This window comes from Sturnus vulgaris, chromosome 1 (genome assembly GCF_052056855.1).
Source record: "Sturnus vulgaris isolate bStuVul1 chromosome 1, bStuVul1.hap1, whole genome shotgun sequence".
NCBI classification, from domain to species: domain Eukaryota; kingdom Metazoa; phylum Chordata; class Aves; order Passeriformes; family Sturnidae; genus Sturnus; species Sturnus vulgaris.
In genome coordinates this window covers 12,796,972-12,824,163 of record NC_142243.1, presented here as the reverse complement: position 1 = coordinate 12,824,163, position 27,192 = coordinate 12,796,972, and the positions used below count along the sequence as shown (strand labels likewise).

Genomic DNA, 27,192 nt, shown 5'->3' with positions numbered 1-27,192 from the left:
ACTTTTTGATATCTTGTATCATCTCATAAAATTATACTTACATGAGCTAATAATTTTGTATTATATTTGTGTAGTGCAGTAAAATGAATTATCTAGTTAGTTAGTAAATCTAAACCTTTAATGGTGAAATAATTTGAAATCAATTCCAACTAACGTTAAGAACAATGAATCTTAAGAAATACCTTATACTGCAGTACAATTATATATATGGAAAAATGCATTAAAAATATGTCTTAGTTAATCAAGACTTTTTTTTGGTCTTGATTTTCTTTCTTTCTTTTATGCTGTAGAGTATTTTATAATGTGTTAAATATAAGGTAAATAAAACGTAATTTAGCATTCTTACAGTGTTGGTATGATTTGCTATAACTGAACCATATTTGCTTGGATATTTTGTTGAAACAAAATGCTACCAAAATTAACACATTTCTGAGGAAGTGCAGTAGTATTTTCTGAGGACACCAGTATTCTCAGAAATCTTTTAAGAGGTTAACCCACAAATTGCTTATCTAGGAGCCCTTATTTATGAAACTTTTTTAATGTTTAAAGAGACTTAAGTATTTTGTGTTCATACATGTTAAAATCAGTAAGAATGAAATATTGGAAAGGAAGGATGGAGCTCAGGGGTTTTAATCAATATATCTTTGCCAAATGAGAATACTTTTGAATTTTTCTGGCACAGTATCATTATATTTCACTAACTGATTCTCTTTTGGGAGATCTACACCCTTATTCTTAGCAAAAGTAAATCCGTATTGTCCAACCAACTTCTGTGAAATTGTATCACTGCAAGCCAAGCATGAACCTGGTCCATTTCTTCCATTAAAATTAATGGAAGAAAGATGTGTCCAAACGACCTAGAATACTTTGAATCTGTATTTTCTTCAATTGTGTCAAAACAATGCTTTCAATAGTATATATCTTTGTATACATTGTATGTGTAAGTGCATATTAAATGTGCTGAATGGCCTAAATGTAAACTGTGATTGATTAGTCCCATATGAGTCCAATCTAATTCTAATCCATTGGTTAGGATGTAATAAAAGACTGTTTTCATCAAGGACTTGGCATCCCCTTGAAAATTGGATTTCAAAATGACAGCAAGAATGAACATAGTAGAAATTGGGAAGTTAATCAAGCTTAGCCAGAAGTCATAGCTCATATGAGTCTAGGACTCCACAGTCTTAAAAAACAAAATATAGAAAATTAACATCTGCTGTTAATTAATAATGTGAAACAAACAAGAAAAATCTTCTTGAAATCTTTTCTTCTACTATTTATTGTTTTACATTTCAGAAAAGGCAAATAAAAGGACCTAATTTTTCATCAGGTTTGTAAATCTGGAACCTACAAACTGTACTTGTTTTAAGTGATCCTTTACTCCATGGGTAGCCTGTGAGTAAGGCTGCCAGATTGCCTTGTATCTCTGGGCATTTCTGGGGAATCTTCTTTTTTCTTAATCCTCTTCGCAGGAATTACAAGGCAGCATGATACACTTCTACTCACATGAACTTTCTAAAAGGTAAAAAAAAATTCCCTCTTCTAGGCACTACTGATGTGCTAGAGAAAATTGAGTGTGCCTTATCCAGTAATTTGAAAAATATATGGACTGAGATTATTTTATCATGTGAAAATCCAACAGATGTTGAACGATATTAGATGATTTTTAGCAATTTTGCTGCAGATAATATTGACTTACATGACAAAAAAATAAGGGAATTGTGATATTACAAAAAGTTTTGTGGCTTTTATATTTTAGAAGTTTGTAAATGGGGTCTAGACTCTTGCATACATCTCTTCCTATCCTGAGATGCCATACTTCTGACAGAGTGTATTGTGGTTTATGTCCATACAGATATTCCCATTGCCTCTCAAGGAGGCATTTGAGCATTGCTTTGGATGGTTCCTAGACTAAATTCATTGCTTTTGTGTTTGTAATATCAATTGCTCTTCATTTGATGTGAAGCTGCTTTCTAGCAGGGCTGGCTGGCTGGCTGGCTAAGTCTGGAGAGCTGTCTGCTAACCTAAATATTGGTCTTTCTCTCAGACTTTATCACCCACAAATTTTGAGATGCCCACCGCTATAAAACTCTGGAAGCCAAGCAGAAGGTCAGAGTTTTTCCCATGTGGAGCAATTTCTGGACTGATGCTTCTCCTGGCGTCCACAGCCCTTTCTGTGCAGCAGTTAATGAACTGAGATCCAAGAGAAGCGTGAGTTTGTGTTCTAAATGGTGGCTCTGATTAGCATGCAAGAACATTTAAATGAAAAATACTGATGAAAGCATACATATTTTCCACTGAAAGCTTCTTTATTTTATATTCATGCTTCAGAGAACATAACTCTCACTATGGAATACTTGCATAATGTGAATGCTGGAACGTGTGCAAAATGTGAATGCTGGAACATTTCTATCACATCACGAGATGCTGCTGAGCTCTGTCCACCCTCTATGCTTGGGAGTGATCTCTTGGAGCACTCTGGATCTGTACACTGTGCATTTCATTTTCTGTGGTTTACTTTAGTTTTGTAGTATTTGTTAATCCTGTAGGCTTCAAGAAAGCTTTGTTTTTCTGGGGTTTGGATCCAGCCAGAACTCATTGGTACACATAGGTTTTGTGGGACTTGCACTGATCTTAGTGAGAGAAGCACAAGCTGCAGAAGGGTCTGGTGACAGCATGAAGACATTAGTCTGTGAGCATATAAAAATTTATAATCTACCTGCACTTTAATCTCTTAATGAAAAAAATCCTACATGTATAGAAGTGGGGTGTTCACAATGGCTAATTTATCATTTTTTTTGGTCTGGAACTGTCCCTGTGCTTGGTAGCAAGAGAAGCTTGGGCAGAGGGTGTTTCAAAGCAGGAGATATTGCATAAAGAAGTTAAGCCCTGAGGCCAAGGATGGCCTTTATAAATACCCTTCACTAAAACATTCATATTTGTACTCTAACATGTGGTATACAAACCTGAATTCATCTGCCTTAGGAGCTGATAAGACGCCTTGTAAAAGCCAGAACTATGGACCCAATTAAAGTGTTTGTTTCTAAGAGATGGTATATTATAACCTCTTGGGAACATCCAAGGGTCTGCCACATATTGCATAATTAAGGAAACACAAAAATTATCAAATGAAAAGCCATGCTAAGAGAATGTCATAATTTTTGAATGCTGTTACTTTTTTTAAAATTAAAACTGTTGAACAAGTATGAGGACTTGTTATTTCTCAGAAATAATTTTTAATTCAAAAGAAGTCAGTTTTGGGGTCTAAATAACTGTCATCTTGGTAACTATGCATTTTCATTTCTGTTTTGATTGTAGTTTTAGCTGAGAAAATCTGGGAAGCTGAAACATTTTCTCTAGCACTGATACAGCTGAATCTGTCAGGAATGGCCAGGCACTTGTCACTTTTCCAATCTCCAGGCAATTTGGAGCTTTCTTATTTGCGATTTACATGTAACATGAGCAGTTTTATCCCTCTGTTTTAAGGAATTTCCAGGGACCCTGAATCCCTGCATTTCACTGAGGTTTGTGTGCAATGACTGCTGATATCTCTCTGTCACTCAGGTCACCACTTTCTTGGGAAAGATTTCTGAACTTCTGGTCCTTGTTCCCAACACTGTAGGTGACTTTGCTGTTTAATCTTTTCTCAGCCCACTGCAAGTTGTGGAGGGAGGGAGAACTTTTGGACAGCTGTGGGCTCGGGAATGAGGAGATCTTGTTCCTTCCTAGCTGCCACTCTTTGTAGAAGCAGCAGCAGCAAACTCCTGTTAGCAGTGGTACTCGCCAATGGGACAGTCCAAGGACATCTGTACCAAACCCAGGGGACACCACAGGAAATAGAAAATAACAGGTCAAGGTAAAAATGTTTTTCATAATAGATGATTTTAAAACTAAGTAATGATGATACTTATAGCTAATTTTTACAGATGAGGAAGGGCTTAACTCTTACAAAGTTTATTTAGTTAGTGATAAACATTTATTTTCTTGAGTATAGTTTTTAATTTTGAGCACAAATGAATATTGGCCTCACTTAAAACATGTGGGCTCTTTCCCATCCCCCTGTACTGTTAGGATGTTTCCTGGCTACATGTGCTTTTTCACATTTGCCTGCTAAATGAGATATTAGTGTATAAAATGTAGCATGCAGGAGCATTCTTTGGATTGGTAGCATTTTCTTAGGGCACTTGGATCTGCAGAGCACCAGTTTTCATTCTTGATTTTATTTCTGAATTTCAGTGCATACATGAAATTCCAGACAAATCAGTACTATTTTATTCATTCATTGGGGGACAGAATTTTTCACCAGTTATTTTTACGTAAAACAGAGGTTAACCAGATATTTTTAAAACATGACAGCCTTGCAAATGCTTTTCACATTTATTTAGCCATATACTAACAATTCTAAAGACAAAAATATATCTTTGAGAACAAACAGAATATGAAATCTAACATCTCTAAAACTTCACATTTCAAGGCTGAGAAATTTCAATGAGCTTTTTTCCGTTTCTTTTACATATTTTTAAATTCTGTATTTAGGCTTAAATTGAAATATAATCAGAAAATGAAAACTGAGCATCTATAACTGGATCTCACATACTTCCCAAAGAGGAATGTCAATGTGTATTTGGGCTATCTAAATATATAATGTTATTATGATATCAAAGTTTTGCCATATTTTAGAGGACAGTCAGATGGCATATTTTTAAACACCTGTGAAACCACCACCAGTACAAATACATCCACTTCAAAATATTTCCATACAACTGAATGAATCTGTAAGTACATATGAAAGGCATCATGAGATTTTTAAATACAGGAAATGTATTCTGCATTTTCAAAAAATAAGAGTCTACTAGGAGAAGTCCACATGTATATATTACCTTCTAAAAGAGGTAAATAAATACTTGAAGGTATATGAAATATTTAATCAACAAGACACATCAACATAATAATAAAAATGCAAGGACAATTTGTGATATAAATAAACAGTGCTTATAGTGTTTTCATGCTGCCAGTATGTTTCAGCTTAATTTCTCTAAGCAAACACTACAAATTTGCAATTTTAGAGGAGTATTTCTTAGTAATTTAGGTAATTACTTGTTGAAATAGAGTTGATCTGCTTTTTTTTTCACTGATAAGTTAGGTTAAAGGAAAAATAAAAGGTATTTTCCAAATACATAAAAACATATTTTATATATTATTACTTTAAAATATATTTCAAATTTAAAGAAAAATTTAAAAACATGAAGCATTCCTCATTCACTCTTTGACTGACTGTAAGAGAACCAAGTGGTAGGAACTTAGCTACAAGAGAAAGGCTATATTAATATCTTATTTTCTGAAAATAAATCAATGAAACTATGAAAATTTTCAATATTTTTGGGAAAATTATGTACATTTCTTCCAGAAAAAATGTGCAATGTAGCAGTGACAGCTAACATGACACAAGTGCTAAGTGAAATTCTGACAATGGGAAAGTCAATGGGATAATTGTCCAAATTTCCTTCATATGTTTAAGCTTCAGTTCCAATCTTATTTGAGTGAGGCTTGCCTCTCTAAAAGTCCTTTCATGTTGATGTTTTCTATGACTAGTGAGTCTGTTTTGAGTTTTCATAAAGCATTATAAGGGCTACTTATGACAGTGTGGGAAAGATATGCTCGTTTTGATATGATTTCAAAATAAATGTTCTAATGAACAAAAAATATGACTGATGCCAGCTTCAAAATTGGCTTATTTAATTGTTCTTGCAGAAGAAGATAAAGTAGATCAAGCTGAAATGAAGTTATTCTATATTAAATATACTAATATGGGAATGAATTAGTATTGCATGGAGATTTAGGAGATTTTCCAGTGGTCACTTGAGAATCTGTAAGAGAGATGGGAAATTAACTCCTAAGCTGTTAAGTACTAAATTGGTCTTTGGACCACTTGGTCTTGACTTCAGGTTTCTCATGCAAAGATGAAATTAATTCAGTTTTATCATAATGTTAATGTGTCCAGATAGAATCTTCTACTAGTCTCCACCATGAATTAAGTAAAAAACATTAATAAACTGAAATGAATGGAAATTCTTCATAGGTTTCTATGCCAGTGAGTTTTGGGAATGCAAAATAATTTCAGTGGAGTTATACAAGAGAAGACTATGGACCATTAACTTTTGGAATTTCCTGACCTGTGTGGTTGATTGAGCAACCTCAATGCTACATTTGACTCTAGACTTTGCATTTGACTGTGTATATATTTTATATACTTTCACATGTTTTAATATAACCTGTGTGGGGTATTTTCATTTCTGAAATAGCTGGAAGGCATGACCTTTTTTCACCAGGGGAAAGTTCATAGAGAATGTATAGAGTGCATGTCTAGTTTGCCAAAGTATATTTGACTGAAATTTTCAGCACAGTGTCTTAAAGGATTTTCTTCTGGCATTCACTTTGCATGTAAGACATGTCAGGTTTCCCATTATATGAAAATAAAAAAACATCTTTGTCAACCACAAGTTTTAAACTTTAGCTCTGGTACTGTTTCATGCTTGTGTGGGGCCTCCTAGGAAAGTGCAAAGTCAGGCTGAAGTCAGTGGGGTTTGTCCAACTCACCATTGAGCACGGCTGAAATATCCCACTCTGCCTCTTCAGCGTGTGAAATGTAATGGTCTCTACCTCCTAACCTTGCCAATCGAACTGTACAGATGCATGCCTGCTGTTCTGGTGCCTCGGGTTAATTTTAAGATTAAGAGCCATCATATTTGGGAATGTACAGACACATTTAGTTGTATGCCTGGGGTCAAGCCTTCGAAATAATATGTTGGAGGTAAAAACAAGTAAAATAGCCCTTAGAAGATCCAAAACTCACAAAGAAGACACTAAACCCAAATTCTAGAGGCTGCAAGACCAGTGCCTAAGCAGAAAATACAGCTCAGCTTTCGGCTCTCTTCTAGCAGTTCAACCCCCTTAACCACCACTGATTGTTTTTATGACAACCAAGAGTAAATGTCAGCTTTGGAGCTCTGGTCTTCAACTCTTCTTTCAACTATACTTTCCTTATGTTTATTCATTTGATGTAATGCTTTAACATGTGCTGTCTTTCAGTGACCACTTGGGAAAAAGTAATTGATTAATTTTTTTTAATCCAGTAAACTTCCCATCTTGGCTCTGTTGAGAACGGTTTTTGCATTTTGTTTACCTCTCAAATGTTAGATTTTTGAGTCTATGTACAGAGACTGCATAGAAAAGCATCTTATTTAATATAAAGCTCAAGCTGCTGGTTTACCAAGTCCAGCCCCCATAACAGCTATAACAGATGAATGTGAGCCCTATCACTCTCTGCTCTTTCTGCCTGTGTAAAGTGCATTATACTCAGTAAAATATGGCATATTGGTAAGCAATTTAGATAACAATAATGAGATCTGATTGCATCGAATTTGCATAATTTAAACAAAAATAAACGAAGAAAGCAAATCTTACAGCATGTCAGTCAGGGAATAAAAAAACCCTTTCTCATTGGCATGGAATGAAAGAGCCATAGAAGATGAATCAAGCCACTGGACATACACGGTTTTGCCAGCTTCATCCAAGAAATAAATCAGCAGTGTCTTGTTGGATCAGCATCCAGTCAGGGTGGAACAGAAAGGAAAAAGAGCTTTTGAGGAATGTTAAGGATGTGGACTACAAGAAATTCCTTAGCAGCTTTAAACAACTTAGCCTAAGGCTCAGTAACACTTTGGCCATAGCATCTAAAAGAACTCTGGGCTAATTATCGAATATTTACTTTATTTCTTCATGCTTCTATTCTACAGCCTTTTGTTGCCTATATTGTGCTCTGTGCTGCCATACCCCTGCTTCTGGAATGATATTAACTGTGAATCTTGAAGACAGCTACACGACTTGCAGTGTGGATGTCCCTCAGCATCGTGAAGGAGGGGCTTATGGCATTCACTTAGGACTGGGAAAAGCACCTGCTCATAATGTTGTGTAAGGAATGGCATACATCTGGCCTGCTCCAGGAGGTGCCCCTCTTGCACTGAATTAGCAGTTGAGAGACAGAAGGGGTTTTATTTCTTTTTTTTTTTTTCCCCCAGACACAGCTTGATTCAGTGTTGCTAAAGAATAACATAATAGCTCACACTGTGCAATGCCAATAAATATATTTTCCTTGAGAAAGATGGTTTGAGAATTATTAAATCTCACCAAAAAGAATGATGATTTTTTTCACTCAGTTCTAGTCCAAAATGAAGAATTTTCTGGCATCCTCAAGTGGATGTCTCTGAGCAACTTGGCTAACACGAGCTCCAGTAGGCTGGGGAAGTGGAGAGGAAAGAAACCTTTAGGGAAGAATTTAGAACTGTTATTTTGCCACTACCTGTCTCTGATTTCTACAGATGCTGGAATAATTAGGTGGTTAGGAGAGGTGTTTCATTGTAAGGTACTCCAGAAAACTGCTTTTAATAAGGAAAAAAGTTCTAGCAGTTTCTTTTTGCAAAGCAAAATTCTTCAAGGAAGAATCATATTCTACCCTGGGAAAATTACTTAGGGAAGGATACAGCAAAAATGTGTTTTGCTCACAGCAAAATTTGTAAACCTGGAGTGGATGAGAATAACATATTTCTGTGCCTTTTGAAACTGGCAAAAAGCCAGGTTTTTCTGCCTGACTTTATTTTAACATTTGTGCAGCTGTATAGAGCATAGCTACGTTTATCTTGGGAGAGGTACATGAAGTGTCCTGAAAGTGGGTAAGACTACAGAATGAAGTACATCATGGATCGAATTTTTCCTGTACTAATTTATTTCATTTAGGTAAGCTAAGTGCCACTTCTGTGCCAGAGAGTGGAGATTAAAGCAGAAGGCTTTAGAATGGCTGAAACATGATGACATGAGAGACTTTTTGACTTTGTTAATTACTTTGATAGTGCTAAAAAAAAATAGCGGTATAAGGTTTTCAAACCAAGGCAAAATATGTAGTTACATATAACCTTGCCTGAAGTTTCTTTTCAGGGAAGAAAGTCCTCAAACAAAATTAATTAGGAAACTGCCATATCTTAAAAATCAAAGTTGGAATCCTCATAGAAAAATTAAGGAATTAATGCAATTAATTTCTCCTTGCCAGCATTAAAGAAGCAGTGAAAATGAAGGTTGGTAGTATTCCATGAAAAATGGAGATGGAATGTATGAATATTTAGTTTTTTATTTTCATTGATCTGAAAAAAATGCAATGTAAATAATTCTCAAGTATTTATTTTAAAATGACTAATCTTAAAGGAAGGTCAATGTATTGAGTGCTCATTAATGCGTGTTGCAGCTCCTCTGAATTTGCTGTGTTTCACGGAAAGGTAAGTGGAGTTGAGTGGAATCTGTTTTAACCTTTGTGCTGCAAAGTTATTTTGAAGAGCTGTGCAGTTGTATGGTACCACCTGTTTGAGCTACTAGATAATCAAATTATTGGATATTTAATATCAAAGAGATGTGACATCTAAAGCCTTATAAAATGACTCTCAAATTTGACACTTAGATCCGTAAGCCTGGGAAATCCTGTAATGTGTCTGTTGCTGTGCTGTGTGAATTCCAGCTCCTGATTAGCTCCTCCATCCCCCATGTACACACCCATGCCCATGTGAGACCCAGTGCAGACCCATGGAGCTGTGAATTTCCTCGGTAGCCCTGGGAAGATGCTGAAGGCAGACACTGGGCAGAGCATCCCAGTGTCAGCTGGATTCTGCCTGCAGCAGTGTGGGCAGTGCTGGTGGGGCTGGAAGGCAGCAGGAGCTGTGCCAGCAGGGATGGAGCCCAGATCTTGGCACAGGGGTTGGGTGGCAGTGCAAACCTTCCCTGGTCATTGCGGCTGATCCACAGGTGCTGTTCCCCACAGGGGCCAGGAGCACAGATGGGTTGGGTGTGTGTTTGCTGCATAAAGTCCATGAAATGTTTCTCAAGTGAGAGGAATGTATGGCAGGGGCTAACTGGGCTAACTCCTGGACTGCTCTCTGACTTTTTGTTGCTGAATCTGTTTCTCAAATAGTTAAGCAGTGAATCGTAGCATAAATGCCTGCAAAACTTCTGTTGAAACTTCCACCAACTCAGTATTTTGACAGTTGCAGCTTGTAACATATAAACATAACAATTTCAGAGCAGATAATCATTTGGAGTAAGCACATTCTGACTGTTAATTTTATACTGTAGGCACAGGGACATTTATAATGCTGATAAAAGTTTAGGAACCTCAGCAAGTAAATCAAGTAATTGTATTTAATTAATCAATATTTTGAGAAAAAAAAGTTTTAGATTTTATGTGCAAAAGTTTTTTTGTTCCTCACTCAAATTAGGTTCAGAAATGATGCAGTATTTGCTGTTCCATCCCTCTTTTTTTTTGGCACACGGCTGAGATTAGACTGGGAAAATAACTTGTGCTTTATGTCCATCTCAGAGATCATGCATATAGAATTAGGTAATTTAGATTTTTTTTTCATAGCCAGGTAAAGATAGTGAAATGAACCACTCAAATAACATCTCATAGCTAAGGGTAATAGTAATTTTTCACAGTGTGCTAATTACCTACCAAGTATCTTTCAGAATCTGTGGAGATTTTTGTGATTTCCTTGTCAGATTGCAATTTTATCTTTCCCCATTCCTCTGGTGAATTTAAGGACTCCTTCTCAACAACACAGTGGAGGCTCTTCTCTTGCCCATCCATGTCTAAGCACTGCCACCATTCTCCACCTGTAAAGGGACAGAGGTTTTTGAAGTTTTATCTGATTTAAAACAAGGATCAGATTGATGTTGCAGTTTTCTGCTGAATGCCCTAATAACACTGGTGTGGAATAAAAATTCATGACTACCTCTGTGTTTACTGTACAAAGTCTGGGTCTGATAGGTGTGATCAAAGACTGAGGATCTGGGTTAGACGTGATAGCTGAGCAAAACCCAGGACTTAGCTGCAAACTGTGTGTACTCAGAGCTAAATGTTGCAAGGACTGATGTAATTTTCAGTGTGCTTGCAGATTGAAGGTGCTGAAGTACTGTTATCCACCTTGCTGACAGCCTAATAAATAGGTGCCTGATTCCTATTTTGAACTTTCAGACTTCATAGATTCAATAGCTACTTATTTTAGTGGATTTCTCATAGTAATAGAATGTGTTGTACATGTGAGATGTAGCACATATGGGTGTTTCTCTTCTTAATTTAAAACCTGTCACAGCTGCCCCCATTTCTGCCTAAAAGCTTAATTTATTATTTACTTGCCAAAAATAATCATATGCTCCTTAAATCAAGAGTTTCAGCTGCTTCATATCTCTGTTGACTTTTTGAAACAACCAGCTTTGCCTAGACAGTTTCTGCCTACAAGCATGCTTTTCAACATGAGGGTATATAAAGTAAGCTGAAAATATTAAATCATAGAGTAAGAATTTTAATGGGATTCGCTGACATGAGGTTCTAAATAATAATTTATTTTTCTATGCTGGTTGAGGGGGTCATCCATGTGCATGAATCCAGTTTTGAAAAGCTAATGCATTAAAGTGAAGAGCAAGCATCAGCTCACTAGTACAGTGTAGTCAGTGTTGCTTGGTCTAGAAATGAAAGAACCAAGGAGAAGTGTAGGTAGTGCCTCTGTTCAGTAGTCTGAATAAAATATCCCCTTTATTTCTTACACTCAGGTCTTGTGTCCCCTGCAAGAAATGCCAAAGGGAGTCCTTTTGTTTGGCATATGCCTTATTATGAGTGTCCGGAGGCTGTATCAAAAAAGTGTGAATTGGTAGTACTTTAGACTGGTTCAGGGAGCAGAATTAAACAGGTCAGCCATGCTCAAACCAAAGACTCTTTCACCCTCCAGCTGCTTTCAAACACAAAACAGTTCTGCAGGTATTTCTTGAATCAAATGGCTGGAGCCATTTTGCAATGTGAAAAGACTATAAATAGCAGCTGCTGGTTTAGGAACACTATTTGCAGCTTAGAGAACTGATATCCCTGGTTTTTGATCCCCTAATTAGACAGAATTTGGAAAAGTTGTGTTTAATTTGCAATTGACTTTAAAATCACAGAGTGTGTATTTCAGAATGACATTAAACAGCTTTTTAATACCCTTCAGAGCTTAGTGCTCCTAAATTGGTCCCCAGTGGTAACTTTGGAAATGCAATAGATCATAGAAGTTCACAGGGCACAACCAAGTCACTGCTTTATTCTGCTTTGAGAAATCCTCAGGTGGAGGCATGTGGGCAGCCCAGGTCCTCACTCTCTGTGGGCTAGAGGAGGACAGGAGATTGATCACATGCAAGGGAGATCTTTTATGCAGGATTACTTGGGGAAGATGGTTGAAAATCTCGTATTAACAGATGTTTCATTATAGACCACTGTTCCATAGTGTAAACAGTGGTAGCAAATTGTCATAGTTGTTTATTCACAACCTCAAAAGAAACTCACATAAAGAATGAAACATGGCACCAATGTCTGAAATTAATTCCAGAGAGTTTTCATTAATTGTTTTTTTGTAATAGGAAATCCAGTGTAAACAAAAAAAAGGCCTGCAAATGAGTACACACACCAGTGGGAAGGACCTTTGGAATAATTAAATATCTCCCCATAAATCCATTTGAGTTCTCTGAAGCAGTAAAGGATCATGTGGATACAGAAAATCCTAACTTTTTCAGCAGTCCTTATCAAAACTTCTAAATGAAATAAAGCTATCATGGGATGAATATTATCAAAAAAGTTAAGAAGTATAAATGATAATTTTTTAGAATGGCATGGGATTAGTGTTTGGATGTCACAGAAACTTGTTCCAGAATTTGTGCCACTTAAGGCATTACTAAATAAAGTGTGGAAAAGGGATGAAGTATGGCTTGACAAGAACTGACTATGATATAAAATTTTTCTGAGTCATAAACAAAAAAAGGAGTCTAAAGATCTACAGGATTATTTGATTATACTGACTGGCTGGGCAGACAAAATCCATGTTGATAGATGCAAAGTAATGCACATGGGGAATATACCATCTAATTATATATGCAGTTTGGTGGTCTTTAGGTTAGACTCAAGAAATTGCTGACAGAAGCTGGGAGGTATATCTGGGAATGTTATGGTGTGTCTGCCCTATATTTTACATGTTCTCCCTAAACATCTGCTACTAGCCACTGTCAGAGAGACAGAGAACTGAGCTATATGAACCTTTAGTCTGACTTAATGCAGCTGTTCTTATATTCCGGGGAGTGCAAGAGAAAGAAAGGAAATATGAGTTTTAAAGTTTTTTTAACAGTTATGATTGCAGATAAAATTGCATGGAATTTCATTAGACAAGGGGAAATCACTTTTTTAGCTCAAGGGCTTTCTCTGCTGGATTTCTAAGGTCTGCAGCAAAGGCTTCTATTTCAAAGGTACGTCAGGAAAAGGTCATAATCTTTCATAATTGAAGAGCAACCTAAACAGTAGGCTTGCTTCTATTGCATAATACTGTTTATCTTGCCTTAGATATTACTTCTTACAACAGTTAAGACTGACTTTTTTTTTCCTAATGAAGGTAAACCTGTATTGACTGACCAGATGAAAAAAAAGCTGTTAGAGCTGAATGGGTAGAGTTGTTATGGAGTTGGGAAGATGATAATGATGTGTGCTCACCAGCTATTTCAGACATTGCCTCGAAGACTGTGCACTGCTGCCCAGAAACCTTACTGGGATCTTTCTTTATATGCTGTGGACTTGAAATATAGCAAGCCTCTTGATCTTAAAGGGCTTCTTTGAATTTCTATACTCTTGATTATGCTGCTCTTTGTGACATGGAGTAGGTTGATGGATAAAGGTTTGGAAATGCATAGTCTGCCTTTGAGGTTCTTAGACAACCTATTTACTGAGCTTTATTCAGAAAGGTAGAATGATTAAACTTTATGGCCTTAACTGCCTGATAATTTGCTATGAAATCCATCTTCCAAATGATGATTGGGTCTCTATTTAATCAAGAGGAATAGCCATACTCAGATAAATCTAAACTGCAAAAGGTGCTTATACAAGTGTTTGTCATTTGCAAAAAGGCCCTTTTCTTCTCTAAATCCTAAAAAATATATAACTGAAGTGGTTTTGTTCTTTATATTTGCAGTGAAATCCAAAAGACTGGGGCATTAATTATGCCAGTTGGAAAAAGATTTTTTTTTCCTAGAAGCTTTTTGTTTTGCAAGGAAACTCAATTAGCGGAGTATGCATAATTTTGGGCAGGCATGTATTTCTTCCTTGGTGGGTCTCACTGATGGCAGCGTCAGATAAAAGGGTTTAACAAGAACTGTGCCTTGGCAATGCAGATCTTATTTACCTGGAGAAAGCCTTCTGCTGTCTTGACAGCTCTGTAAGATTGTCAGCCAGGGGCAAAGAATCCTAACTTGTACTCTAATTTGGTTGATACTTGAATGCATGGGAGAGTGCAGCTATTACCTCTAGCCAAACAGAAATAAGTCAACATATTGATAGCTTGAATGAATAAGCAATTTTAAAAGAAAAAGTGCTAGCATAAGACCCAAATTACCATTCCCACTGTCACCTTTTACAATCCTGAAACTGCAGTTCTCACAGGAGTGTTGTCTCTGCATCTTTGTGGGGCTGTGTGTGCTTGCAAGGGAACCTTGTCATCTACTTACCTTTTCCTTATAGTCTTATATTATATATATTCTTAAATTCTTTAGTAACCTATGCAGCACAAGCAGGAATTGCAAACAAAGATCAGCCTTTCACTCTTAGATGAACACTGGACTGGGAATGAGGCATTGGCTAGCTGTTTGTCCATATGCTTAGCTCAAATTTCTCTGCCATTAAAAAAGTTCACTGTACTGGTTTCTGTGGTATTTGTCTCCTGCTCACTGAGAAAGAACCAACAACTTCGTTTGTGCAGTGTTAGTAACTTGGTTTGTATTTGAATCAGCTGTCACAGGAAAGTGGAGTTCAGCTGCATAAATGTTATGTGTGCATAGTGGGGGAGGGACTCCTCATCTACTCTAAGAAAATAATAAAAATTTAAAGAAATCTTTGGAGGTATTTTGACTGTGCTGGTGGCACATGCTCAGCATATGAAATACTGGACACTTATGCTAGTGCATGTTCCTAATTGCAATTTCCTTATCATAAACAATTACTGTTAAATGCAGTGCATGGTGAAGGGGGAGGAGGAAGAAACCCAGGTAGAATTGTTTGGAGCTGCATGAGTCTGTATTTGCCTCAGGCTTAGTTAGCTGTCAAGAAAACCCCTGGAGCACCCAGAATTCACAGGCTTTACAGCTGATCATAATCAATAAAGGCAAACACTGAAGCTGGGGAAAATGGGCAAAAACATGTTGTCCTCTTGACCATTGCAGGCTAAAACTGTGTGCAGCTGAGTAATTGTGGAGAGGTGTGAGGGTCAGAGACACTCTGGCTTTAGGCATCTGTAAGTGGTGCATGAAGCTCTGATCAAACTGAGGAGATCACTGTGTGAGGTGATGTCTGCTCTTCCATGGTCAATAAGGATGTTTTGTTATTTGTGTCCTTTGGGTTCCTGTGTTTCTTTGCATGGGGGCACAGGATGCTCCCTGGGAGAGCCAGAAACCACAAAAGGTCAGGCTTGATGAATATCAGCTAACAGCATGGTTGGCTGTGTTTTCTGCAGCTTATGGTGAGAGACAGTATCACAGCAATAGCAGTGGCTCATGTTCATCAGTGTAAAAACTGTCACCTGCTATACCACAGAAAATCAGTCTATTTTAAGATGGCTTTGGAGCAGATTTAAAATGAAATTATTTGGTCACTTATCTACTAAAGTAGAGATTCTGCTGCACTTTGCTATCTACAGGGTATTGCTCCATGCTTTGGCTTAATGAATTTTGGGGGATAAGAAACCCTATTGCCATCATTAAACATGTCAGTACAAAGCCTATAGTGCATAGAGCATTAAATGCTGTAAGAGAACAGCTTTCTTCAGAACATGAGCCAAACCAAAGGTTTTAAGATTTTAAGGTTTATACTAACTTTAGTAAATCAGGTGAGGATGCTGCTGCCTCAGTAGTCTGCACATTCAAAAGTTTCAGCATATGTCAGATGATTTTGTTGAGTATAACATGCTGGGACCTAATGTAAACTTCATTAGTTTTTCTGCTCTAAGAATTCACACAGGGTCAGTCATGACAGAGCAAGTGATACAAGTTTGTCATGTGTTTAAGACTTGCACATTAGAATCACTAAATAAATATTACCTTTACGGTCTTGCTGTTTGGATACTTCCTGTCTTCACCTGCTTGTTATTGATAGAAGAGAATTACAAGGAGCCACAGAAATATTGCTGGTTTGGGATAAAAAGTAGAGGATACAAGCTCAGGCAACTGATGCTTTGTAATGCCATAGGACAGGTGGATCAATGCCTGGTACTGTGGATCTCCAACAGTTCCTGGAAGCATTATTTAAAATGGCTCTTTCTGTATGGCTGGGAAGGTGTTTTACCCCATAAGAAAGGAAAGATTTGTATGTTTTGACAGGTAATAATAATACTTATGTTTTAAAAAATAACTTGTCTCCATGCCTACAAAATTCTACAATTTTTTCTTCTCACACACAGAGATAATTTTCTGGTCCTATTTATTGGCTTGTTCTTAGTGGACTGACATTTGGGTACTTTTGGACAGGACCGGGATTCTGACCCCAGTAGCATAAATCCTGCAATCCCAAGTGTCTGTGTTTTTGACTGACTGAGCTATGTTTAAATTGTGTGTTCCTGTTCATCACTGCAGGTCACAGGTTTGCTTAACATTTCTGCCCCTCTCCAGCCAGGCAGGTTGGGCTTGCAGCCAACTCAGTCTCTACCCTCCTGTTGCAATGTCCGTCCTCAGAAAGGCTGGCAGGACTGAAACCTTGATGACATGGGAGGTTGACTCTAAACCTGTTCCTTAGAAAAGATAAGCATGTAAAAATATGAATTTAGGTGGGGCTTCATTCTCATCAGTTTTTTTACAAGAATGAATACAGTGATGGTGGAAGTTGCAAGGAAAAGCAAGATATGGAAAAGATCCTAGCCAGCTGTCATTTAACACACAGTGATTGTGATTTTGACTGATTTAATTGAATAGCAATTTACTGAGTCAGACTTCTTGGTTCCCTGAGAAAAGAACTTGTAAAAAATTAATGTTGCATCATTTGATACTATGTAGATAGTGACTGTAGACATGTAGGTGGTTTTGAACAGTCACTGCTCCTTGTGAGGATAATAGACAGCATTTTGACTATCTTAAGCCAAATCTTTGCTCCTGTCTGAAGACAATAGCCTTTTTTTTTTTTTTTTTTTTTTTTTTTCTGGGAGCAGTTTCTGAAGGAAGAGATTTCTTGTTTTATCTTCTTTCCTGGAATAGTTAGAATCTGTCATAAATAGTTGGATTGGTGGAGATCTGCCTTCTACCTCTTCGAGGGATATCTGCTATAGAGATCCAACAGAGACGTAAATTTCTTCCTTAACCTGTAACAAGTGCCTTTAATGCTACGATAAAAAGCATTTGCCATAAAGCTCAAACCTGTTGCATGAGCTGTGATACACCTTTAACTTGGCTCGTGAAAAATATGTATTTTAAATGAAGGAAGACGAGGAAAAGAGATAAAGTCTTGAAGAAAGCTTGGATGAGCATCTGTCACTTTTCTCAATTTTTGTAAGAATAAAAAGGCTGCTGGAAAAGGCTTTGTGGTAAATATACTGGAATAGCTGGTAAATAAAAGCACGAACTGAGTGAGTATGTGGAAAAAGTCCATACCTCTCACCTGCTAGCCAGTTCTGCAGTCAACTTAGGATTTGGGAAAAGGCTCACAACCCAGTAAAATCCAAACCAAACATTTCTCTTACACTTGTAACACTGCAACCAGCTCTGACTGTATGTGTGGAAATCATGGGCTTTATAGGCCTTCCATTTGTTATTTTTTATTTTAGTTTTCATTTGTTTTTATTCATTTCATGTTGTTTTTATTATTTAGTTTTCCTCATTTAATCTCTAAGTGTATAAAAAACTAATACTGCAATATACTGTGAGCTTGTTCTAAACTTGCTTCTACTTTATATCAATATTTTGGTGAGTCTTTTGCTGAGAGGATTTGATTTAGATGGCAACAAAATTTAAACTTTAGCTTAAATATTGATTAGTCTTAGTTCCTTCAGGACTTTTTCTTCTGCATGATCCATCTTACCCAACTTTATTTTGCCTCGATATTATTGTCTTACGCATATCCTGAGATGGAGTTAATGGTACAAAACCTGTGATAAATAATTTTCTAGCCCTTTGTAAACTTTTGGTAGTTATTATAGAACCAGACAGCTTTAACCTGAGCCCAGAAGTAATCACTCAGAGTCAGGGAGTCTGAGAGTGCTGTCTTTTCATTCAAAATTGTTTAAAATAAGCCACTGCATAGTGTTACAGGCTGTGCCAACTGCTGACATTAGAGACTATGGCAGGAACAATTTCCTGACAAGGACACTGTTAGATTGAAATGTGACTTTGTAACTTTTATTATTTTTTTTTGGCAGAGACTTTATTTGTTGTCTGCTCATAACCTGTTGAGATATAAGGGTAAAATAAACAGTGACTATTTCACTGTTTAGAATTCTGTGTACTTAAACTTTTCAATTAGAAAATAAATTCATAACTTTTATATACACTATAGCTGCCTTGAAAAAGAAGAACTATGTTAATGAAAATACAATTAATTTTCCTTGTATTTCCTTTAAATTTGTTTTAAAATTGTGTCTTAGTAAAAATGTGCTTTGAAAACTGTTGACTAAAATCAGAATTTGGCAATTTTATGATTATCTTCTCTCTTAGATATAAATATGTTGAGGATTTATTCACATGGGAGACCAGAAGCACCACTAAAAGATAAAACTTCTTGAAATGCAAAAGCCCATTGCCTAATTCAAATTTCCCACTAACTGAAGACTTTTCACACTATATGTTTTATAATAGTTCAGGAGCAGTAAAACCTTATAAGGTTTTTTTTAAATTAATAACTATTTCAGAAGTTAGCCAAGTTCAAGGGCATTCTTATCTGCTGTACAGTTCCAGCCATAATTTCACATAATTTCTGTTACTTCATAAAGCTGGTGCCTCAAAACATATTTCTGACCACTGTCAGGCCTCTTTTCAAGTTCAAACATGAAACCCCCTCAAGTGCAATGCATACTGCAGTAGTTTTCAGCTGATTTAGTGTGGAAGGAATGTAGCTTTCTATCTGTTGTGGAATTTACCTTATAACTGGGTGCTTTTTCCTGCTGGGACCTACTCAGTCCTCTTTTCTCAGACATAACTCCTACAGGGGGTAGAACTGAACATTTGGTTAAGCCAGGAGTGCTAAATTAGGCAAACGTGAGATGGAAGAATTGCTACAAAATACCAGGAGAGTCATAAATTAGCAACTGCAAAACATGGCAGTTCTCTTACAAGTAGCCCTGGTGAGGAAGTTACTCTTTCTAGGGACTGGCTCATGACTTGTAGGGTACTGAGGCAGCTGATGGAAGGAAACTTTACCAGCCCAGTATGGTGACCAGCACAGATGGCTTGCTTTCCCCATATATGAATTTTATTTTTTTGAAGCTGGCAGAATCTGTGTTAGAAAAATTCCCAGCTCAGCAGCAGCACTTCTGTGTACAGCTGTGGCTTGCATCTGTCAAAGCTCGTCTCCAAGCAGTGGAGGCAGCTCAAAAGTTCCATCAATAGCACAAATACACTATGCCTTGTAGCTTTTGACCCATTTTCATGCTGAAGGCAGAATACAGGGCACTGAATATTACAAGTATCTGTCAACATGCTTAGAGCATTATTATTTATCATTTTATTACCCTGGGTGTCAGTTGGACAAGTTCCTTTCTGGTTATGTTCCTTCCATGCCTTTCTTGTTATTTTTTTAAATTGAAATACATGAAGAGAGATCTGTGATGTCAGTGCTGGAAGTTTCACTAAAATAATAAAAGTTCTCTTGTTTCAAGGAGCTAGGTTGTTGTCTTTTCTTCTTCCTTTGGATACTCAGCCCATGATTTTGAGAAATCAAAACGCCCGTACAAAGCTTTAATGGATCGTAACCTACAAGTTTGTTCTCTGTGTTGTAACTTCCTGAAGGTAAGTAATAAATTATTTTGTTAGGCAGTCAAAAATGGTGCAAGAAGCCTATTAATGTTATCACAGTAACGCCAGCCAAGATGTCTCCACCTGAAGCTGTATTTAGAAATGAAAATCAAAGAGTCAGTAAAATACAGCAGACATCACTGAATGATAGATTTACAATGAATGTCTTGGATAGCTTTCTGTGAGCTTTAAAGCCAATGAATATATTTTATCTGATTGTAACTTTTCCAGGAAAATAAAAGCCATGCATACAGTGTGTGCTCCATCAGACTTTACAGTATCAACTCTTTTTGGCACAGTTACTAACAAAAATGTGTTCTTTTTCTCCTGCCTGATGAATACCATAGTAATTTCTGTGACCAGAACACTAGACATTTTGATTATCTGCTATCAGTTAACAGTTATTTCCTGCTACTGAAAGATGCTTGCCAAATAAGTTTTTACAAAGTAGATACAGAAGTCCTTGTTTTGGAGTTTTCACTATGCTACTGAAAGCCTCCAGGAACAGAAAAGAAAGAGATTTTCTAAGTCCTTGCTGAGGGATCAGCACAGCTTTAACAAAGGGATACGTAAAACCATGGTGGAAGATTTGAATCTACTGACAATAGCAACACTTGTTTCTCAAGTTTTGTTCTTATCTGAAATTTATCCATTGGCGAATTTAAAATATTTTACTTGAAGTTCTATTCAACAAGTCTCTATGTCTCAAAACAATTGCCACACATGGTGTACAATATTTTGTGTTAGCCCTACTAGAGAAAAATAAAATAGTTTCACACTTTTATATCTGACTGACCTCTTCACTTTTGAAACCAGATATATCATGTGAAGAATTCAGTGAATTTAATAAAGAGTTCAAGAACGGGTTTATCTAAGACTATACATGTTTTCTAGCTGGATGCAGACATTCAGTCCTACTTTTCAAATGACATTTAGAAAGTGTTTGTAGTTTCTAGGTGCCAGCAGCTTTGACTGAGAAATAGGCCTTTGGTCTGGGGATCTAGGCACAGTGATGTTTCAGAAGGTGTCTCAGTGTCCTGCTAATCCCAGCCCACTGAACTGTTAACTACATACTCAGTTTATATTTCTATGAGTCACAAGGTTGTTGTACCACCACATTTCAAGGTGGCCAAGTGGCTGGGCAGTGTGCTGCTGAGCCAGGTAGGGTCCCCAGCATCCTCTGTGCAGTGGGGCTGCAGTCAGTGTGTCCTTGGGAGCTCAGGCTCTTGCCCATGCTTGAGTTCCCTTCCTGCTGGACACTGCTGAGGTTGTTTTTTGGAAACTACTCAATTCCTTTTGACGGTAGACAGTGAGGAGAAAATGGGGAAGGAGAGAGGATATAAAGAAGAAGAAACTGGCAGGGAGCCTGCTGCTCTCATACTTGCTGCTGATCAGCTAGAGAGAAAATATTCATTATCTATCCCCCACTTCAGGGCAACCAGCATGAGTTCTCCACCACATGAAACAAAGCATCAATCTGATGGCACAGTAGACTGATTTTTGTGTGTGACATTCTTCTGTGGCCAGGTTTAGCTGGGCGTATTTCTTACACATGGAAGGAGAGAGGGCACATTTGAAATGAGTATAGATTTTGTTCATCAGTTACACAGCTCAGCACAGCTGAAATTCAGGAGTCCTCCTGGCTGCAGACAGTTAAACACAAGATGTTCTGGTCGATGTCACTTTCGTAGGGTTTTCTCCATACTCTGTAGCCCCAAGTGGTCACTAGTCAGGGGCAAAGTTCTCAAGAGAGCATGGAGTGGCTGAAGAATCACTCCTTCAATATAACAAGCTAATTGTTTAGGCACAGCATTATTACTGCATTTCAAAACCTACTCTCAACTAAGTAGGTTATTTTTATATTTTTGTTTTTCAACCTTATGGAATCAAGTTTTCAGGTTTCTCCTGCTAATTGTTTTTTGTATGAAAAAAAAATAAGGAAATACAGTAAAATATCTTCTGTAACTCCATGAAGCCAGGAATGAGGCTCTAAGTAAAAAGATGATAACAACAAATTTGGCTATAGACTGTGGGCCAGATGAAGGGCAATGGATAGGCTTGCTGAAATAGAACACCTTGAGAGTGTGTTAATACCCACAATATTCATTCTAACACCATAAATTTCAGAACTGCAAGGGACACTGAAGTGCCTGAGTATGCACACATGCACACTTCCCTACCAGTTTATCAGCAGAGTCACTGCAGAGGGTTTTGCTGGTCAATCCAGCAACAGCTTGAATATTTTCACTGGGGAAGGCATATTCTTGGATAAAAAGTAGTATTCTTTCGACAGGGATAATGCTTTGAGTAGGGGTGAATTATTTTTGTTTCTACATGTTTTTTTCTCACAGATGCTATACTAAAAATACACTGATTTTTTTAGTATGTTTGAAAACCAGCAAGTCGGGGATAGGTTTGCTTTTAGTTTTTGAGTCAGAGTGAGCAGATCTGAACTGCTAACCCCTTAGAATGACACAGACATGAAAGGGATGTGTGTATCCTTTCACTGTGCTGAGATATCAGGATAATTATCCACCATAAGGTTCCCTCTCAGTGCTTTTCAGTGCATTTTGAATGAAGAGACTGTGAGGATAGCTGATTTTAATCTGAGAATCCACTTTAAAGGGGCTCAGGAGATTCAGTGCTAATAGAGGAGCTAAGTGATACAGAAGTATTACTTACTCCTCAAATGGGAAGATGAAAATGAGAATCCTTAGATAATACAGGATGGAAACAGATACCTGCTGATCTTCCCCCAGGCTCAAAAAAACACTGAATGAAGAGTATGGAAGGAAGCTGATGCCATATAGGACTGTCCTTTATCAACTCTTTTCATTCATTCCAGTAGACCTGAACTCCATATTTTGACTCTGAGAATATTGAGGAACTAATATATCTGTTATAAGGGAAAGTTTGGGCTCTCTGATAGAAAAATTAGTTTATTGTACAGTGGAATGCAACAGGCAGTAATGATGCATGCATGCTGAGATGTAGTTTGTATGTGTCTGAGTGTCTGTGGCTTTTTACATCTGTATGTTTTATCACCATTCTAGCTCCTTCTTTTGGTGTTTTAGGCTTCACCTGTTTTAATTTTGCATCCAAGAGATATGCCAGATTCTTACTCTTGGAAACTGGCATAATATAAACAGGAATCTAACAATAACTTGCCAGAAAGAACAATGCAATCAGAAGATCTCTGCTTTGCTCCTCTTTAGTCTCCTTTGTCATATTTATACAACAAGTTTAGAACATTATGCTGCCTTTCCAGGAAGAAGTACTATCTCCAAATTGACTTTTGTCAGATTGATACCTATTGAGGAGCAGCAGCTTGGTTTTATAGGACAGAAAACTACAGGTAGCTCTGAAAATCTAAAAATAATATCTCAGAAGAAAAGTACATAATTTTTATTTCTGACTTTTAACATTTCTTCAAAATTTTCCATTGACTATCTCCATCCCCCTCAAATCACAAACCACCTGCATGCTAATATTCCGCTGTCCCACATACTGTGTTTCTTGCCTTTATTGAAATGGTGTGCTCTGCTTTGGGAAATACACAATGCAAACGAGGCCTGTACTCCTTTATTAAGCCAGCAATGCAGCTGTTCCAGCTCATATGTAAAGGTAATAAAAGGTGAGCTAGATTTAAGTACCTAATGATGAAACCTTTAGCTACATAATAATGTAAGAATAAGAGAAGATTTATGAGAACAGAGGGAAGCAAATGAATTAATCTTTCTTAGCAGAAAACAAATAAAACTTTGTGATCAAATTTTCAGGAGGAACAGTATCGAAGAGAATACTGGAATGAACTCTATGATCTTTAAGGTCCCTTGAAATCCAAATCTTTTTATGAGTCTATGATTCTATGTTTTCTCACGCCATTTTAGTACAGGAACTAAGGAATTACTCTTTTGGTACTTCATTACCTATGTGGTACCAAAGGATTGTATTTTTTTGGCTCAGAAGGTTAGCAATCTGACAACATCAGGAATCATTAAGAGAGTTTTGTTTTCCCTAAATGACATTTCTGGAACTGGAGTCCCCTATGGAGTTCTGAGCTTGTGTCTTTATTTCCTGTCCTCCTGTGATGCAGGGAATAAAATGTTTCTTTGAATGCTTGTTCTTTGTTGAGTGCAGCATGGAGACATTTGAGAATCAACAGTCCCTTGTGTTTACAGAAGCAGTCACTTCCCCACTGCATGCTGTCTAGGAATTACCACGCTAGTCAATTTAGGGTAAATTTGCAAAGTGGTGCACAGGGAGTCACACAGTTAAATCCCATTGATGTTAATAGGAGTCATGCAGCTAAATCCTTGCACATTGCTTTGTAATTTACCTCTTTGTGTTTCTCAGACCTGCTGGCTCATGACTAATTTCTGTCTCTTATAGAAAAGCTTGAATGTGTTTTGGTAGTGGAATGGGCACAGTCTATCATTCACATTTTTTCTGACATATAAATATACATTCCAGAATATAGACATTCTCTCTTATTATTGATGTCTTCATATATTTGCCCATATGGGTTCCTTATAAGTTAAGGATAAATCAAATTAGCACCAATCACCACAGTCCTCAGAACCTCAACTTCTTTAGGAAAGAAAATAACATTACTAAAATTTTTGAAAGCTAAACCCATCTCACAGGGAAAAAAATTGTTTAGGTGAAAGCATGATGTCTGGAAAATTTCTTGATCAATTCTGAAAACACTTTGAACTTGCTCTTTGGTCTTCAGAATGGTGTGAATTAGACTTTATAAATTAATTTCAGTTTTCTGAAGATAAATGTTTTTAGGTTAATTTGTGGGAAGGAGGAAATGCAAAGAATTAGCCAGTGTTTCTAAAACTGAAGTTAAAGAATGGTGAAGTGGCTCCATGCAGGCATGAAAGTGCCTTGCCCCAGTCCATGTTTAAATCTTGGTGTTGTGGTGATGAGTATCATTGGATTATTTACACCATGACTTCAGCTAGCCATGAGAATGTCAAAATGCCCAGAACCATGCAGGTATCAAAAGCAGAAGAGCTGTGCTGGTACAATACTGCACCCATACTAGTGAGCTCTGGCTCCAAGGAAGGTTATCAGTTCAGTTGCAGCGCCCTGCTGATGTGGCAACACGACTTCTGGTTCAGGAGCTGGCTCAGGCAGCACTCTCCAAAGAGTCTTAACACCACCCTTCACTGTATGGCACAGGCATGCCCACAGAAACACTCATAAGATAATGAGTGACTCTATCTTCTGGGTAAGGTTTGGATGATTCCCAGAAAATGGGGCTGAAAACTGCACCATGAATGCTGAGAGGAAAAAGAAAACATTGCTTCATTTATACTGCTGATTCACCCACTGAATGGAATATAAGTTATGAAATCATGTAATTAAAGACCCTGTCAGCAGACATATATGCAGAGCAGGCATATATGAGGTGGAATAGGCAACCTGATATAAAAATTCTGTAACTGCTCTGTTGGTCACTGGAAGGTCTGAGATATACAATTGGGCAACAGAGGTCAAGCTGGTATTCCTTGCTCTCACTTTGATTCCCTATGAAAATTTCTAAAACATCACATGATTTTTACATGTGTAAGGAGTAAGGATGTTAGCAAGACAAGCAACTATTTAGGTGGGGGTTAGAAGTTGTTTATAAGTAAGTCCTTTTATAAGGATACACACACATTTCTTGTGCCTTTGGAATATGGAAGTAAGATTCCATGTAGTCCTACAGAATATAAAGAATATCAGAATCTTTTGTATTTTAAAAGGAAATTGGCTGTAAAGCTGTGTATTCTTGGCTTTACCTGGCTCCAGGATGGTTACAGGCATATGGGAATAGCCTTTCTCTTAGTGTTTTGATTTTTCTGTTTGGCAATGTGGTACACTGAGGGGAGTTTGACATATCTGGGGCCCTGCAAACATCTGAACAGAATAGGCAGAGCTATTATGGTTCACCAGAAGCTGACTTCCATGTGTTGTATCCTTCCACTTGTGTCTCAGGATTGCATCATGGATTCTCAATTTGTTAATCTCTGCAGGCATCAAATCTATTCATAACAAGTGGTTTTGATTGACGTGTGAGCAGCTGGGGTAAACTGAAAGGAGCAAACCGAGATGCAGAACTGCTGACTGACTGTGCTTCCAGCTTGCTTTAACAGCAAAATCTGCTTTAAGAGAAACAAACAGCTTTACAAACTTCTGATTCAATATTTTGAATAGAAAGGCAATGCTCTGATATGTTGCACCCATGGACAAAAGGAAAGGAAAATTACATTAAGATACTTGGGTGGCACAAATCGTAATATTCTACATTTAAGGACAAGTTATGAAAATTTGTTTAAGCTGATATTAAAAACTATTAATAACCACTGTTGGAAAAGCAAAATAAAACAATCAGAATTTCAGAAAATAATTTCTTAAGTGTGTCAGGAACAAACAACAGTTCAACAACTGTAGCAGTACAACATGAGATAAGGGTAGTAATCCCAACATAGAAAAGGAAGTGTACAACAAATTATTTTTTTTATCTGTTCCTGAGGAAAAGCAGGATGATGTATTCCTATGATAAAGTATTAAGGAAATGCTTTCTATTGAGCTAGAAGATAAAGAGGACCATAAACTTAAACAGTGGAAGTTAAATATTTTTCTGAAATCAGCAGGACTGGCACCCTTGAGTGCCAAAGGAGTCAGAATGAGGAGACTGAACTTCTTTTACTTGCAAATCTTGCAGCACTGAGGAACATAAAAATCCTTCAGAAATCAGACAAACATGACTGGTAATAGTTTGGTAATGAAAGAGAAGTCACTGCTCTTTGGAAAAACTGGTGTAAGGATAATCTGGAAAAAAAGTGATTGTAAAAATAATGTAATTAGTAAGATTTTAATGAAAAATAGGACATGTTGAATTTGAAATTGCATCGATACTCGATAAAAATAGTATATCTAATGCAGGTATCTCACTTGTGCATATGTTTAGTGAAGATCTTGTTGAAGACTGTGAGCACATATTGATTTTATCTGTGTAGCAGTGGAAGGAGGAAGTGTCCCTTGTAGGGCTCTAGCAGGAATTATCTATCAAAGTTTAAGTGCCCACATCTGTATTCATCTCAACTTTTACAA

At 37.2% G+C, this 27,192-nt stretch overlaps 1 long non-coding RNA gene across 1 annotated transcript; it reads left to right on the top strand.

The window, feature by feature from the left end:
- The first annotated feature begins 1,495 nt into the window (after positions 1-1,495).
- Positions 1,496-8,112, top strand: LOC106861947 (uncharacterized). Its single transcript, XR_001404139.2, has 3 exons — positions 1,496-1,522; positions 2,048-3,856; positions 7,797-8,112. It is a non-coding gene; the product is annotated as an uncharacterized LOC106861947 (long non-coding RNA).
- Positions 8,113-27,192: the final 19,080 nt, after the last annotated feature.